This window comes from Rousettus aegyptiacus, unplaced genomic scaffold (assembly GCF_014176215.1).
Source record: "Rousettus aegyptiacus isolate mRouAeg1 unplaced genomic scaffold, mRouAeg1.p scaffold_m13_p_4, whole genome shotgun sequence".
Lineage (NCBI taxonomy): Eukaryota > Metazoa > Chordata > Mammalia > Chiroptera > Pteropodidae > Rousettus > Rousettus aegyptiacus.
Window position 1 is genome coordinate 21,834,399 of NW_023416307.1, and position 10,943 is coordinate 21,845,341.

Sequence of the window (10,943 nt, forward strand, 5' to 3'; positions counted from 1 at the left end):
GCCAGGACCCCACATCTAGTGACTCTGATTTCGTTGGCCAGGGATGAGGCCTGGGCATCTGGGTGCTTTAAAGCTCCCTGGTGACTCTAACGCACCGCACAGTTTGAGAACCACTGATCGAGGGGGATGAGATGCCTCGGCCCCAGGCTAGACCCACCAAACCAGTACCTTGGGGGCAGGAGCCAGGGCATCTGAGTTGTCAGCGTGCCTGATGAGGTGGCCTTATGGTCTGGCAAGTCTGTGAACTGAAAGAACCTCACATTTCTTTTTCCCAGTAGTCTGTGGCCCTTTTCTGTCCCTTAGGGACAGTTGTCATTTTGCTAGAGCTGCGGCTGAAGGGGCCAGAGGCTAGTCCGGCAGAGATGTGCAGAGGCAAGGACTGGGGCCAATCCTAAGGCTCCCTCCTCCCCACTCTGCCACCCCTCCACACACATGTGGATGGTTCTATAAATCACTTGTGATGTGTGGTTCGTATTCAGGAAGTGTTCTGACTGCTTACCCATGTAATGATGGAGCGGAGGAAAGGTCTAATTTTGGAATGACTGCGGCTTAGGCAGTGCCGTGTTCCCTGCGAGTCTGAATTTCCTCAGCACAGTGGCTGCAGTTCTCAGGCTCCTCACCACAATTACACGGGCAGTCTGAGGCACGCTATCCATCACTGCAAATTACTGGTGTGCTCCGCTCCAGAATCAGGCTGGACGGCCTTGCTGATGGCAATCTTTGCAGAACCTTCTTGATAACCAAGAAAAGGCAAGGTGGGAAGAAGAGCTTAGCGAGTCAAGGCTGCTGAATCAATTAGATCTCTGCCTGAGAGACAAGGGTTGCGAGAGCTGCTAGCGCACAGACAGCATTAGACCAGGGTCAACGTTCTTGTCCCCTCAGTTTTATAGGTACGATGTAATCGGGAAAGGGAATTAGGATTTGTGGAACACGTTACTAGCGGCCATACACACTGCCATGTCCGAACACACTTTACGTCACGTAATCACTCATGAGCCATGGGGCATCACTCTCATTTTCCAGATGGGGAAATCAAGGCTCAGTTTATGCAGGATCACAGAGTTAAGTAGAGACAGAGCAAGGTTTGAGCCCAGTTTCCTTGGGCTTCAAAGCCCTTGCCCTTTCCAGTATCTTAGGCCAGTTGAAACCCCACAGGCCCTGGGATCCATCTCCTCTCAGGTCAGCTTCCAGAGTGCTGGGGAGGCCAGGCATGAAGGTCAGGCAGGCTGATGTATTGGCAGTGATAACCAATGAATGAGCTGCAGGGTGACCCCTTTCCCCTGGAAGGACACAACAGGACAGGAAGTTGAACCCCATCCTCCTTCCATGAACACAGAACAATGGCTTTCCCAATCTAGGACTCCGGGTTTGGTAAACTGTTAAGAAGACACTCCCAGGAGTGTCTCCTGGCTCTAAAGGGCTTTCTTTTTCTGTTTCTGGGGTCCCCACAGATCTCAGCAACCGCTGTGCTGGGACTCCTGACGTCATCCTTGGGTTCCAGGTTCTGTATCCTCTGGGAAGTACCCTGCGAGTCTAATCTTTGGTGATTTGTAGGGGCTCAGGTGGCTGAAGAAACCGTAGTAAGAGAAAGGACACTCCGCCTTGCCCGGAGTGGGGGCCCTGCAGAAGCTGACCCCGCGTCGTCTGTCCGGGGGCAGGGAGTGTATCTGGGAGGTGGCCCAGGAAGCACTGGAGGGAGAGCGAGGGTGAAACAGAAAAGGGAAGAGAGAGCAGCCCGCAAGGTTGCCCCGTAGTGGTTACCACCGTGAGTGCTCAGGGCTCAGCAGACGGCAGAGCTTGGAGACCAATGTAGCAGAGCACACACGCCTCGGACTTACGGCCTGCCCCATCCAGGGACAAGAGGGCTGAGGGACTGATCCCCTAACTCCCACTTGTCATTGGCTGAGAGCTGTTCCTGGGCGGAGGGGAACTAACCCCCTGCTTGACAGGACCCTGGGGGCTGAGAGGCAGCCCTTGGGTGTCCTGACCAGGGGACGAATAATGGAGAAGATATGAGCGAGGCCCGCACAACATCTGTGACAAACTATGAATCTGTGTAGGGTTGGAGAGTTTTATCATTCAGTGGCTCTAATGACCCCGTCCTGAGGACGTTGGATGAGGATATACTATATGCTTACAGGTGACATGAAATACATAGTTCCCAGTTAAATCTGAATTTCAGATGAACAATGAGTCGTTTTTAATTATAAAAATGTTCCACACAATTATTTGCCGTTCATCTGAAATTCAGATTTAACTAGATGTCATGTATTTGTATTTGCTAAATCTGGCAAAGCTCTCTATGCCTCGTCTCTGAGTGGGAGGCGAGTGCAAGGTGAGGTCACTCTGGTGGCCCGCGGACTAGCAAAGGGTATGAGATTTAAGGCAGCAGTAACATTCCTCCTCAGTTATATGAGCAGGAAGTGGGAATGTCTAGTGGTAAAAGAGTGACATTGATGCTTCAAAGGAGAAAAGACATTGGTTTTGGAAACAGAACGAGTAATTACTAGAGCTGCACAATCTATAAATAGCCTTTGGAGCTCACGGCATCACTTATTCTGTTTAGAACTCCTATTAAAGTCACACTTCTAGAACACCTGCTATTACGATCTTCCCAATGATCGCGTCACTTCACCGTCACAACCATTCTCATTTTACACTTGAGGAACACGGTCTCCCAAGGGACAGCAACGTCCTAAGTGACCAATTAGCTGCTGACCTTGGACTCTTGGTTCCAAGTCCCAGGATCCTGAGTTGTGCAGGGCTTCTGATTCCAGGGGCATCTGACTGCACATCCCTGCATTGCCATCATTGTTTTTATCAGGTATAAGGCAGAGATTTGGTTCAGTAAGTAGGAATGTTTGTCCCATGTGCAGAACTGGATTACAGACAGCTTTCAGCCTGCTAATGGATTGCCGTCTAGACCATGCCACAGATACCATGATATGTTGTTCATATTAATAAACAACACACATTCCTCTGAACACATTGCCTCTTGAGAGAACTCACTCTGAATTTGAACAGAGAGTCCAGGGCCAACTTGGTCCTTATATGGTTTCTGTAAAAATAAGATGGTCTCATCCCACAAGGCAGACTCATCCAAGGATTCCGGTAAGGCAGGGCTGAGGTAGAAGGGCCCCACCTGGTACAAGGCTCCTTCAGGTAGGGCTGGAGCCCTATGTGGTGGAAGCCCCAATGTGTGAACCATCAGGAGGCAGCGGCAGAGGCAGTAATGTTGGAGAACCCAGTCAGGGCACCTGTGGGGTGAGAAGGGCTGGGGAAAGTGCAGACCTGATGTCCATGCTCTGACAATAACAAGGAAGAAGTCGTGATTATGGGCCTTGGGGTTCTCAGCTGCAACCTTCAGAATTCTGTGGTTTTCCATAGAAAAGAGAGAGAGAGATGGGGGCCCCTCTAATAGTTGTTGTTCCTGCTAAGATTTGAGGGACTGACATTTTTTAAAAAGAAAGAGAGCGTAACAACCTTGCCATGGCCCTGCACATGCGGCAGCCTCCCCCATAAAAGACGAGGCAGGAATGTTAATGGAGGAGCGGCAGCCATTTTTATGGCTCATTCCTAGGCCAGTGCTATTCACCTAGGAATTTGCAAGGACCGACCGTACTTAAATTGAAAGTTATTCCTAGATTCTGGATAAACTGATGGGCTTGAAGAGTCTGATGTTAAAAAAAGACTTGCAACCATTCCTTTGATCCTAAACCAAATCCCAATATTAACCAACCAGTCAATGATGCAGTACCTAGTGGGGACAGGGGCAGCTCCGTGTCAGGTACTGATGAATTCAGAGAGTCACTTTGTATCAGAGAAGGATGAATCATGAGCTCAGCCTTCCAAGAAGGTTTGTGAAGGGGGAGTCGGGGAGGGTGAATGTAATTATCTAATGCAATGGCAGCCTCAATAAAGGATGACAAGGGGACAAGCAATAAAAGAGAGCTACCAGGCCATCTGATTAAGGCCCCAGATGTAAAAACAATAGTGATCATTCTCAAGAGAGTAGCGACAAAGTTTCTTCTAGGAGATTAAAGTGAATGGAGCCCTACGCCTCTCTCTCACTCTCCTGTCTGAGACATCCATGAACTCACCACAAAAGAAGCTTTGCTGAACTTTAAATCCAATATCAGGTCTTCGTGAAGGACATACACTGGTTCAAAGTCATGAGATTAAGGGGCCAAAGATTTTTCCTATGACAAGTTAGGTGAAATATTTATCCTGAAGGAGGAAATAGCACCAGATGTCTTTCTGCTAGCGAGTAATCCAGGTAAGGCTGGTGACAGCTTCTTGTTCCATAAGGCGTCCTTGAGGGGAAAAGGAAAATGAAAGGAAGCTTTCCCAGTCTTCCTGGCAATCTCTCAGATCCAATACTCAGAAAACAGGCTCATTTGCAGAAGTGGATCAACATCCCCAAAGGAGTATGAATAACAGGAGCCTACAGCTCTGTCGGGGCCCAGGCTGCTCGTGGACGGGCTGCCATGGCTTCTCTGCTGCCTGGCACAGGGACTCTGGCTGCTTCTTCTCTGAGGCTCCAAGGAGCAGTGCTGCAGCGGAGGAGTCTGTTCCCTCATCTGTCACGTAGGCCTGTCGAGGTCTCAGAGCGTGCGCCACATTTCCTGCACGGCATCGCCAGGATGTTGAGGGGCTGCTTGAAAGTCAGTGGGAAGGACCACAGGACATTCACATGGTCAGCTCCACTGTGGGGCCGCCCAGACGATGTACACAGATCATAAGCACAGGGCTGGTCCCCGATGCTCAGTTAACCCTGCCACTGGCAGCTCAGTGAAGGGAGAAGGTGAAGCCACATCTCAGACTCCAGGAGACCTCGTGACCCCACGCTGGATGATGCTGCCCCTGCTGGCATGTGGTACTGCTCTGCTGTGAAGGGCTCAAGCCTCATGGGCCCAGACCTAGCTGGTCCCCTTTCACCCAGCGCTCCCCAACAATCTCTCCCCTGCACCAAGAAAAGCCTGTCTGAAGGGGCTCTGGAAGGTGCATCGTATTCCACTGGACAGTCTTTGCATGGCTTTAAGGCGCAGGATATTGCTCTTTTCCTGGTACCCCATAATAAGGAATTATATATTTTGATGGTTCTTTGATTCGATGGGTCCTTAGTACACATGAGCTAGAATTTTGGAGAACATGACTGTAATTTGGGGCCTGCGGATAAGTACAACTCAGATGCTGGATGTAATTCCCCACCGCTCCGTGCTCTCGGGTTTTCCACGTGTCTTTCCTAATTCTCTCGTGAAGGTTTTCTTAGAATGTTCGTTCCTTTCTTATTTCCCTTCCCATTTTCTGAATTCATGCAGAGAATCATTCCACTTCAAAAATTGTTCTAAGAAGCTCTAGTTTGATCGGCGTCATTTAGCTCCTCTAAATTCAAACCCTTGTTCTACAGGTGAGGAAAACGGAGGTTGCCAACATGCCCAGGTACTTACAGAGGGCAGCTGGCAGATCCAGATGGGAGGAGAGGTGTCCCCAGAGCTCAGTCCATCCTCACATTGTGTTTCCGATCATTCTACATCCATGTGCACCCTTGTGATTTCTCCTATATCTGTATGCCTGCGGCGCTATTTTATTTACCCAATACTTTTCCTTGAAATTGACTCATAGTTGTATTTAAATAAATTCATTTTAAAGGGATATTCTAGACCATCACCTAATGAAGAAGCAGTATAACTTGCCATTGATAGAAAGTAATAACTAAAAGACAATGTGAAATAAAATTATATGGAACTCCAACTAGCTATTGTTGCCTGGGCATGGAAGACAAGCTGGCAGCCTGTTCTCTTTGATTAGAAAGGACAATTGGCAGGTTTTGGAGGTTCTAAAGACCAAGAAGGACTGAACAAAAATGGGTGCTGGAACCGATTCCAGTGTTACCTAGTGCCATCTTCATATTATTGAGAAGAAATTATCTCAAATACGATCAGTAGGATAGTCTCACACTTGGAGACCCTTGTAGTCCACAACGCCCACACGCCAGGCCCCTGGGACTCCTGAGAGGTCAGCAGACTCCACTCCCTCTCTTTGCACAGCAAGGCCTTTCAAGGATATCATAGTAAAAGAGCTTCATGCACATTTATTTGGCCACCAAATGCCAAATGAATACTAGACTCTCTTTCATTTTTCACAGTAGAATACATGTTGAATTTAAGTATAAATTTTAATGTCAAGAGAATTAAATTTTAGATAATAATGAATCAGGGAAGTTGATCTCAACAGCGAAAAAATCGCCGTGATTTAAATCGTCAGTATACAGATACTTTTAGTTCTTGGAAGGCACTGCCAACTGTGCCTGCCGGAAGTTAAATTCTCAATAATTTGCTATGATTGATGCAGGCATTAGTCATTAAAAAAAAAAAATCTTGAACTAAATGATTTGCATCTACAGGATGACATCAGTTAACACCGTGAGCTTGTCGCTTCAGGAAGAGGCCACTAGATGGAGCACTTGCAATTCAAAAATAAAAAAATCTCAGCCCCTGAGGTACTAGCATTTTACCAAAGGATCTATTGTACTTAAAAACACGCATCGACACAAGGCATGGCTTGCTCTGACGATGGTATTCTTTTCTTTCCTCCCAGACTTTGATATGCCTTTTCCTCTTTCCTCAGGACAGGTCACTTCTCCCCACATGCGGTGTCTCTGTATGAGTTCACCTTTTTAAACTTCTGGCGTGTCATTCTTCTATTCCTAGCCCTGTGGCTGAGTAGAAAAACGTGTTCCTTAAGATGTGGTTTCTTTCTTCCCCCTGCTCACTACTCACTCCTGAGCACTAAGGCACGGCCTCTTCAAGTCCCGTGCCTGGATGCCAATCCGATGCACCCTGCCAAAGCACCCTGAGGTGTAAGGCATTCATTACATGAATTACATGCCACCTTTATTCTCCCCCACAACAGTAATACATTTTCTTTAAAGTTTTTTTTTTTTTTAAATAAACTCCATATCAATGGAGTAGTTGTTCTTGTATTAGCCCTTTAAAAATGAGGTATATTAGTCCAGTTCTCAAAGTGAGGACAGGAAGTAGGAGTGACATCTCTAAGCAATAGGGCTAAAACAATAGAATACATTGAGCCCATTGCAGCGAATTCCTGAGTTTATTAGCCAGTTGGAACGAACTCGAGGCTACGCTTTCTCTCTACGGCTCATGAGTGGTAGGGCCTGTGTGTTGGTGTGGCATAAAGGGGGAAAGACAGAGCAGAGGAGCCGAAATAGTTACTTATTCTCTACGCAAATAGATAGGTCAACAACATCACTCACAAAAAAGAGCCTCTTTGTGGCTGGGGTTTCCTGGCTGCAGCCCCAGAACCTAAGAACCCAAAGCTCTATTCCCAGGTGGCCTCTCCTAATTTGCTAAATAACCTTGGGCAAGTCACTTAACCTTCCCAAACCTCAGCTTCCCCGCTATGAAACGCGGGTGCTGAAAGCTGTCTGTTCTCTGCTTCTCCGGAAGTTGTGAGGATTAATGATGAGAGAAAGGCAGTCAAGGGCCTAGAGTTTCTTTAAGACAGGTGCTGCTTACCCTTGGATGGGAGTCATAGAAATAAATTGAATAAAGACACACCAGGCCAAAGTCATGAGTTCTCTGTGTCCTGTGGGCTTCCACGTTTTTCATTCTTTAAAGAGGGTTAGCAGGAACAAAACAAAACAAAAATGCCCAATAAAGCCTTTGTCTGACAAAATCCTCACTGGATTTTTTTTTTTTTATCTGATTTGTCTGTGTCGATAGATAAAATGATTTTAAACATCCTGCAAGAACTGGAAAAAAACAGTTCTTCCCAAAGACGTTGGGCACTGCTGCTTAGCCCTTCATCAGCGTGGAGCACATTTCACCGCACGGAGAGGAGAGAACCCCTCTGACAATTAGCCTTCCAGTTTGGTGACAGTCATTATCACCACGAGGGGCTTTTCTTTCCCTCTTATGATGAAATATACATTCACACTGCTGAGGCCCCGATCTGAGTGAGGGCTGTTTGGGCAGAACCCAAAATGCAAGGAACGGATCGATTTTAACCTATTTGAAAACATTTGATCTAATTTGATATTTCTAGTTTTCAACGGCTTCCAGCAAATAGATGAAAATAAATGTCTTGTCACATGTCGTGCTGTGGACTATGCCATTTGCTTTTCAAAGACTCCCGAAAACAGAAGGAGAATCCTCCATTAGCTATGTCTGAAGCCTCAGGATTTTCCAGCTGTCATTGTTCAAAGGTCGAGTTTTTGGAGCCGTGAGGAATGACCAAGTGGATTATTTGCTCTCAAATGCTGTAAGTGATCTGTTTCTCAGTCTTTCAGCTGTAATAATGGAAGGGGATGGGGCGGAGGAGCAAGTAGAAAGTCCTCTCAAGTTATGTGTGGGGTGCATGTGCATGTCTGTGTATATTTTCAGGGCTAGAGATCGAATTCTGGTACTTAAAAAAAAATAGATAGAAAGAACAATAAATAATCATGGAATGTGCCGCTGTTGGCTTTCTTTTCTGAAATCTAATTACCATCGTGGCCCACTGCCTTTATTAAGTCTTTCCTCCCTAAATAATTAATTTGCCTTTATGCAAGTGTATTTGCCTCTTACAAATTTTAACTCATAACGATGAGGACCCAGGCTCAGCAAACCCACTCTCAAGCATATAAATTTAATTGCCTTGGAATAATTAATGATTAACCTTGATAATGGAGGGCTAGACATTAGTATATTATATTAATTCGAAGCAGATATTAGCTGTTTGGTGTTAGAAAATGTTATAAACACACATCCATTTTTAAACCTACATGGTCAATAAATTTAGTTGGTTGGAATATGTTAACTAGTTCAAAAGAATAGTTTCAATGTAAATATTTAACCAATTTGTTTTGATCTGTTTCAGAAGCATTTATGCCAACCAGACTTTTTTTTTTTTTTTTAAATATAGGTCCTGGAATAAAGAACAAGGATTGAGAGAATAAATGGATGATTAAGGTTCCTTGCCCCCATCTGTAGCAAAAACTCAAGACACATGGTTGATTGACAGTGGGTGGGTGGCGTCTTCTTCACATGTATAGAATTTGGGGGTGAACTACGCTGGAGCGCAATCCCACCCACTGTGCTGCTGGATCCAGGGCTTCTGTAAAGGAATATAGTAAGAGGGTTCCTCGGTTTCCTAATGCTTGCCTTTTCCTGCACAGTTCTCACTGGGGAACAGAATCTTGAATGCCGTGCACCCTCCCCACCCCCAACCCACACCCCCTGCGCCACCCACGCCACCCGCGCCACCATACTGGTGAGGAAACGGAGGCCCAGATGTTTCCATCCCGGCGTCGTTCCCATCTCCGTGGTTCCTCCATATTTAGCTATTACCTCATTCCCTTTCAACCTCGTCAAAGCTGCGTGGGATGGAGTGAGGCCGGGCAAGAGGACCCTCCCACCGAGGGGGTTATGGAATGCCCGTCCATCCCCAGGGTCCCCAAGCCCTGGGTCAGGGCCATCAAACTCCAGGGCCTCTATGTCATCCTCCTAAATCTGACTCTAACTCTAACGGATGTCAGATAGTTTGTTTTCAGTGTAAATTGCCTTTCCCAGAAGATCGAATTCTAATTTCCTAAGGCATATATAAAAATCTCATATTCAGTTAAGGCTTCACACTAACTCTCTCTGGTCAGGAGTTTGACTTCCACATCATCTGACACTGTCCCTGGTCCTCGCCAATTTTCTGACATCTTGGGATTCAATGTTGCCATCACAGAGCTGTGAAGCTACAGTACAGAAAGACTAGATCTGTTAGAAGCAGTTTCTAGCCACAGCTCGGGCAGCTGATTGAGCCCAGACCCCTCCCCACCAGGTACGGAACATCTGGTGCTGGATAAAGCTGCTTTGGTCTCTGGGATGTGTCCTCTTGTCTGAAGACACTCTCGCTTCCTGCACCTACAATGTCTGGTGATGCTTCTGTGAGCCTCACTTTTTTTTTTTTTTTTTATGGCAGTGGATTTGGTCTGTCCCCACCCCCCCTTTTGTTTGTTATTGTTGATGTTGTCCGTATGACCTGAAATCGTGGAAGAGTGTGCACCGGGAAGAATCATCAGGCTTGTGCCCACAAAGGTTCTTTTCCTCAGCCCTTCCTTTCTGTCATTGGATTTGATTCTTAAAGATAGGAATAGGAATGTTAGGCTAACAGTGACACAATGAAACTTTTTGCGTTAGGTATATTTCCTGCTCAAAGATTTTTCGACAGTTTAGCTTTCAGAAAGCCATCGTCTTAAAATTCTCAGTACAACTTACCACTGTCTTAAAATGATTTTTGCTGGTTTGTATTAAAAGTAGGGTAAGGATACGGGCCGGATGAATTTCTCCAGGATAAGCTGCATCCTGAAGCAGTGTGCCCATCAAGAAAAAGGGACAAGTGACGCAAGCTGGGAATCATCGGCACTGATAAGTAGTATTGATTGTGTGTCTACCCGGTGCTGAGCAGCTAAGGAACAGGGGCGAAGATCAGAATGAGAAGGGACGGGGTAGTTTGGAGACTTTATAAATGGCTGTGCTAAACAGAGGTAGCTCATGAGCCTGGAAATAAGGAATCAAAAGGGGGGAGGGGCAGGTGGGCACTCCTGGACCCCTAACTTAAGGTATCCCTTGAATAACTGGACTGATGAGGGAAGAAATGATGAGGGTATGGAATAAGCGTATTAGCTGCTGGCTTGCCTACTGTAAGAAAGAGCATTTATTTTATTGTTTGTTTTTGGTTTTTCCTGATTGCACGTTTGAAATTCCTTTTTTTGATCTTTAGTCCTGGAGAAAACATAAGGCAAAAAAGATGTTTGCAAACTTTTGTATATTTCATTGAAAGTAAATATTACAGAGAAGGTTGTAGACCAGATGAGTTGTTGTAGTGTCATTAGCTAAATGAATCTAATCTTCCCTCTGCTGTGATTATAATGAGGTCATTCGCCTTTGTTT